This window comes from Pinus tabuliformis, chromosome 5_1, assembly GCF_031772625.1.
Source record: "Pinus tabuliformis cultivar Carrire ecotype Pingquan chromosome 5_1, CPIR1, whole genome shotgun sequence".
Taxonomy (NCBI): domain Eukaryota; kingdom Viridiplantae; phylum Streptophyta; class Pinopsida; order Pinales; family Pinaceae; genus Pinus; species Pinus tabuliformis.
The window spans coordinates 249,805,222-249,811,605 of record NC_142305.1 but is presented as its reverse complement, the minus strand read 5'-3'; the positions used below and the strand labels follow the sequence as shown (position 1 = coordinate 249,811,605).

Genomic DNA, 6,384 nt, shown 5'->3' with positions numbered 1-6,384 from the left:
GGAGTACTAATATGGAGCCCCATGCACTATTAGTACAGTGCCCCTTACTCACCTAGTCTAGGTAGCCCACTTGGCTTGCCAAGCCAACTTAGTTCTATAGAGTCCCATCAAAGTTTTTGTCACTGTTGGTCGTGCCACTAGTTGTAAGATGCTTAAGTGCAATGAGAGTCGGCCCTTTGATCCATTCTACAACAACAATTAATGCCCAACATTAGCTCTTAATATATTGAAAGACCCTGAGCCCCTAGAGTCTCATACTAATGGGTGGGTCACAATTCACCCTCTTGATGTCGACCTTCTTGTCCCAAAGTGTGATCTTACATTAAGTGACCATGACTAATCCTTATAGCTAGCTAGCATGGTTAATGTCTAGTGTTTGTTTGCTTTGTCTTTTTTATGTTATGTTGATTGATAATATGATATAGGATTTGCATGAGTGGAATGCTACTACATGTTTTGAATTTTTAGACTTACAGTGTAAAATTTGAAAGTCCTTTTTTAATTAAATCCTTTCATTCTTATTATTGATGATTCATAAGAAACTTTATTAAAAAAATAATATAGAAGTTATAAGATGATCATAAATTTCAAGCTAAAAGATTATTTTTTTCCAATATAAACCTGTCAAAAGAGAGAATAGAAGTGAAAGTTCGTATGTTATTACTGGACCTGAAAAACTGAAACACTACGAGAAGATAAATCTTACATTGAACTGCAATACTGCAAACCTAATATAAAGAAAAGCGAAGATGATGGAGATTTTGTTGCAGAGATGTGGAATGGTCTTCATGGTCCAGTGAGGATGGAATTTGAATTTTTCAGAACAATTCCAGAAACCATTTTAACAGTCAAACACAATTAAACAAATATATCATTCAATAATCAAAGTCAACAAAAAGGATGAAATCATGAGGATGGAATTTGATTTTTTCAGAACAATTCCAGAAACCATTTTATCAGTCAAACACAATTAAACAAATATATCATTCAATCATCAAAGTCAACAAAAAGGATGAAAACATTTGAATTTTCATGCAAAGTCGTTTAAATATTTCACTTCCAAATTCTATCCCCTGAGGGGCGGCGTCAAGAGCCGATGCCGCGTTGACTACGATGAACAATGAAGAGCAGATTTCCATGCTAAATCAATGCCTCGCTCTGAAAATAAACAAACAACTGCGACGAAGGAAAGTTAAAAAAAGGGAGCAGCAGCCATGGATTCACCATCGGAAGCTTTCTTGAAAAAGGTCAAGGTACTCACTGCGATACCCATATCTCAATATTTCATGAGTTTCAGATTTTTCGTTTTGGGCTTTGAAAATTAATGTTTTCTCTGTTTGGAAAAACCGCTTGGGAATTGGGATTACTGTATCTGAGCTTAACCTGATTTTAAATTTGAGGATTAGGTTATGAAATTCGTCATTGACTCTGTTGCTAAATCTGGATCTAGGAATAAGTATGACAGGTAGTTGTGGCAAGGGGTTGACCATGGGACACCCATATCCTAATATTTCATGAGTTTCAGATTTTTCGTTTTGGGTTTTGAAAATTAATGGTTACTCTGTTTGGAAAAAAACGTTTGGGAATTGGGATACTGTATCTGAGCTTACCCTGATTTTAAATTTGAGGATTAGGTTATGAAATTCGTCATTGATGTTGTTGCTATATCTGGATCTATGGATAAGGATTACTGGTAGTTGCGGCAAGGGGCTGACCATGGGATTAACAATGGCTTTGTTCATGTCCAGGCAATTTGATTTGATCAGTGGGTAATCCATGCGTGTTGGTATAGAAGAATTACAGATTGAATTGGGTAAGGAATCCTGTTGTTAAGACAGCCAAGCATTGAAGCCATGAGAAAATTTGGGTATTTGGGCCTGGTAGGGTTTATAGTGTTTTTCCAATTGATACACCGAATTTCTTCTCAGCCTGCTGTGAAAGAGGATGATATTCGGTGCCTTAATATTACTCACAATCAATTGAAGGACCCTCAAGATTATCTCTACAGCTGGAAATTTGACAGCAGCGGCCACGGTTTTACTTGCAATTTCCTGGGAATTACTTGCTGGCACAACGATGATGACAAAGTGCTGTCACTTTCGCTTCAAGGGTTAGGGCTTCAGGGTGGTTTTCCATCTGGATTAAAGTATTGTGGGAGTATGACGAGCTTGGTTCTGTCTCAGAATAGTCTTACAGGGAACATCCCCAATGAACTTTGCCATTGGCTTCCTTATCTGGTAACCATTGATCTTTCCCACAACCAGTTTACAGGACCTATTCCTTCCCACCTTTATAATTGCAGATATCTCAATGTTCTTCGTCTGAATGGCAATCAACTTACAGGCAAAATTCCCTGGCAATTGGCACAGCTCCAGCGTCTCAAGGAATTTAATGTAGCAAACAACAGACTTTCTGGACCTATACCTGCTTATTTCTCCAACTGGACAGCATCTGGTTTTCAGAATAACCCTGGGCTATGTGGGCCTCCCCTAACAAAAACATGCAGCAAGATATTGCCTTCCATCTCTTTATGAACTTTTTGTTGTATGTCTTAATATTATATAGATAACAGGCATTATTGATATCATGATATGCCTTGGTTTGGTTTATCAGCATTTTATTAGGAAATATTACATAGACATTATGGTTCTTGAGCATGGATAGCACTTAATTACTGAATAGACATTATATTTCTTGAGCATATGTGATGTACATAAGTGAATTGGCTTATTGGGAATGGTTATCAATATTGTTGGTTGGCCAATTACCCAATGGAGAATGTCATTGATTTTAGTTGTGCATATTCTTGGCTGTGCTAGTCAGCAAGGATTTATATTTTTGATTTTACATATGGTTAGTTGAGCATTATATTTTTGATGTACATATTGTTAATTGAACATTATATTCTTTGTTATACACATTGTTATATTAGAAAATATTCAAAATTTTATGTTTATAATTGTGATAATGCATATTGTTAGTTAAACAAGCAAGCAATCGGTACAAGTGAAGTGTTTGAAGTGTTTTGAAATCAGTAGAAGTGAAGTGTTTGAAAGGAGGATTTTTAGTTTTTTAATATATATATATATATATTTTATTTTTAATATTGGTTATTATTATGAATATTAGTAACACAAGCAAAACATAATATACTAAAAATATATAGATTGTGTTTTAATATTACATGAGGAACATAATTACAAATGTTAATTTATGTATATACTTCTATCTTATAAGAAGTGATAGCTATGAGTTCATAAAGTATATTGTATACTCAAAAAAGAAATAGATCTTAACAAAGTTTATGGAGGTTTTTCTAGACTAATAATGAATGGAAGATGTTCCTAAAGCCATTAATTTGGAGCGCAATGTTGTGCCTCTGAATTATAAGTACAAAATGCCATGAAATATGATCCTTATATGCCTTAAGTGGCTAGTAAGATGAGGTTGTGATGTTTTTATTTGTTCCTTTGTTCTTTTTCTATGAACATGTTAAACAAAATTGATAAATCATGATTTAGAGAAAAGCACAAAAAATCACTAAAATGCTACTAGTTTTGGAAAGGTATCAATGAGTACCAATGTGTCTTCTAGCACAACTCTTAGATTCTCTCATTAGCTTTTAAACTAGATTGGTTGATCTACAATGTGGACTTTGTGGAGATAAAAGATCACATGGTCTAAATTAATTATTGAAGTTTGACATCAAACATTTGGAGCACTTCATTGAGTGCTTGAACTTGGTGACTGAGAAACATTTTCTTTTGCATAATGAGATGAGATAACTTTCTCTGAAGTCACTACTCGTCTTTAGACAAGGAGGGAACTCCATCATAAAACCATGTGAGCAAATGCATATGCATTTCAAAGATTAATTATGGGTAGTGACAATCTAAGAGACATAAGTAGTTATCTCATGAATCACAACGTGTTAAAACATCAATAGAGAGATCTCTAACTGCATATTGGCCATTAATTTGTCATAGAAAAGGTGGTAGGTTTGAGTTGTTAAAACTCAAAATTAGGATGGATGGTATTTAGTGGCATGATAGATAACTACCCAATGTGCAAGAATTATTGTTGGAAAGTAAATGGAGATGCCACATTAGTAAGTATGTAGATTCTATAGAGGAAAATGGTTGTATGAAATAGTTGAGGTTAACAATAGCTATAAAATAAGTGAAAGGGTTTGCCACTTTAAGCAAATTTGAGAAAGGTTTCTTGCTAGTGTTAAGGTTTTCCACCATTTCAAAGTTGAAGGTGTATTAAGGAAAATTAACACTACCAAAAACCTATTAAAAGAAATATATGAAAATTCAATGCCACCTCATAGATAAACACCATGTTGGTGAACATAGAAGAATAAAGTAGAGTAGGTACATAAAAATATAAATAGTAACATATAACCTTGAGGAGCCCACCCCTAGCAAGGAGTTCCTATTCTAATATAAAGGTGACTTCTTCAAATAGTGGAAGTGAATGAGAACATATTGGAGTAGAGATACACTAAGCTCACAAGATTAAGTAGGTTTGAATTTGTGGTGTAACTAGGGGCGAATAATATTGGATACACAGGGAGGTACTCGAGGGGGATGGTGATATATAGGTGACTTAGTGTGAAAGAAATAATTGTGAGAAGACTTACTAGAATGTTCCTTCATTAGAAAGTCCTTAGGAATTTATATAGAATTATATAAAAAGTAAAGGCACTGTAATAGGGAGTATTGTGAAGACTATTGTAATTGTAGCAAGCATGGCTTGTGGAGTGGTTCCTTTTGTAAGGAGTAATTAATGGTATTACCTTATCACAAGGGTTTCTCTATAGCTCTTGTGTTCCTTATTTTGTTATCTATTGCGTAGATTTGTTTTGTTTAAATTAATACCCATCTTCCATTTTCATATTGATTTAGTTATACTGCAATTGGTATCAAAGAATTTTCTTGGACCAAAGCAAGGAAGATTTTAATTTATATTTTTGCAAATTTTTTAAAGGAAAAAGAGGAGGCAAGCCATGAGATAAATTTTGAAACTTTTCATGCAAAATCTAAGGAAATTAGTTATAGATGAAGTTTCTATTGCAAAAATATTCAAATTAAAAATAAATAAATAAATTAAATTGAAGTCTATGAAATTGAGTTATCGATGATTTAAAATTAGCTATTTATAGTATTTATGGTGATAACCATACATATTATAGATCAATTATCTTTTGATAGAATGCCAAATTTGAGCCAAATTAATGTCAATAGTTGTAGAGTGGCTATGACTCTCATAATTGTGGTCATAGTAGCCAATAAGGAAGGATTACCAAAGTTATAATCATTTTACATTAGCCACTTTTAGAAGTATGTTAGAAACCCTAATTTTTGTTGAAGGTTTCCTTCCAACAAGATGCTTTTTTTATAGGAAAGCATTATGGCCCTAATATGAAGAATACATAAAATAGATACAATATTTCTTATTTTGGATACTAGTTCTAGCCATTAATGTGTGAACTTAACCATGATTACATAAAAACACTTTTTGATGATGGATATCGGAAACTATACTTAGATATATGGTCTCATGCCATGAAAAAAGATAATGATATTTGTAGGGGCTTACTTTCATGTGACAATTCCATATTATAGCGTCATGGATGCATTCAACAAGAGGATCATTGTTTCTATTAACCTTTGTTGTAAGCATGTTTCCATCAACATTAACTTGGCTAAAAGATTGTAATTTTCAATAAAGCATATTCAAAGCATACAAATTTAGGGTGAGAATGTTCAAATTTTTAGAGAATTGAAGCTTTCCATGTATAAATATGTGTTGCATTTAGATTTAATTCTTTCGTTATAAATTATGCGGATGTTATTCTTGGATATCGTTAGATGGAACCGATTGGTACAATTAATATGAATATGTAAAAGAAGTCCATGCAGCGCTCATACAAGAAAAATAACATCATACAATAGAATATATCTCTTAGTAAACAAGAAACGTCCAAGGGGCCCCATGAAGAAGTCCCTATAGGGAAGATAATTCTAGCATTGAATAACATGCCAAACATAGAGTTCGAGGAAGAAGCTATAGAAGAACACGATGAAAAATCCCTAATAAGGGAATAAAAAGGAAGGCAAAGTTAAGGAGATAAAAGACACCAACAAACACTATGTTAAAGAGTCCAAGCAAGAAGAACCAATAAGGTTGATGTCTATCACCATCCACACTTCTTAGAGAAACAATAGCGAGCAAAGTGTGTGAGCACTAACAAATATATTATGGACCAACATGGCACTAGAAAGACAATCATTCAAGAGGCACATGGAGGAATAACAACAATGCATGGAGATATCTATGTAGCACAAGAAGGAGAAATTAAAATCTAGATCAAGGTGG

General features: G+C 33.6%; 1 pseudogene across 2 annotated transcripts; it reads left to right on the top strand.

The window, feature by feature from the left end:
• Positions 1-732: 732 nt before the first annotated feature.
• LOC149164346 (inactive LRR receptor-like serine/threonine-protein kinase BIR2 pseudogene) lies at positions 733-2,656 on the top strand (annotated as a pseudogene). 2 transcript variants are annotated; one of them, XR_016260690.1, is made up of 2 exons: positions 733-1,247; positions 1,749-2,656. The product of XR_016260690.1 is annotated as an inactive LRR receptor-like serine/threonine-protein kinase BIR2 pseudogene, transcript variant X2 (transcript). The 2 variants fall into 2 exon arrangements; XR_016260689.1 differs by having other exon boundaries at positions 735-1,253.
• The last annotated feature ends 3,728 nt before the right edge of the window (positions 2,657-6,384 follow it).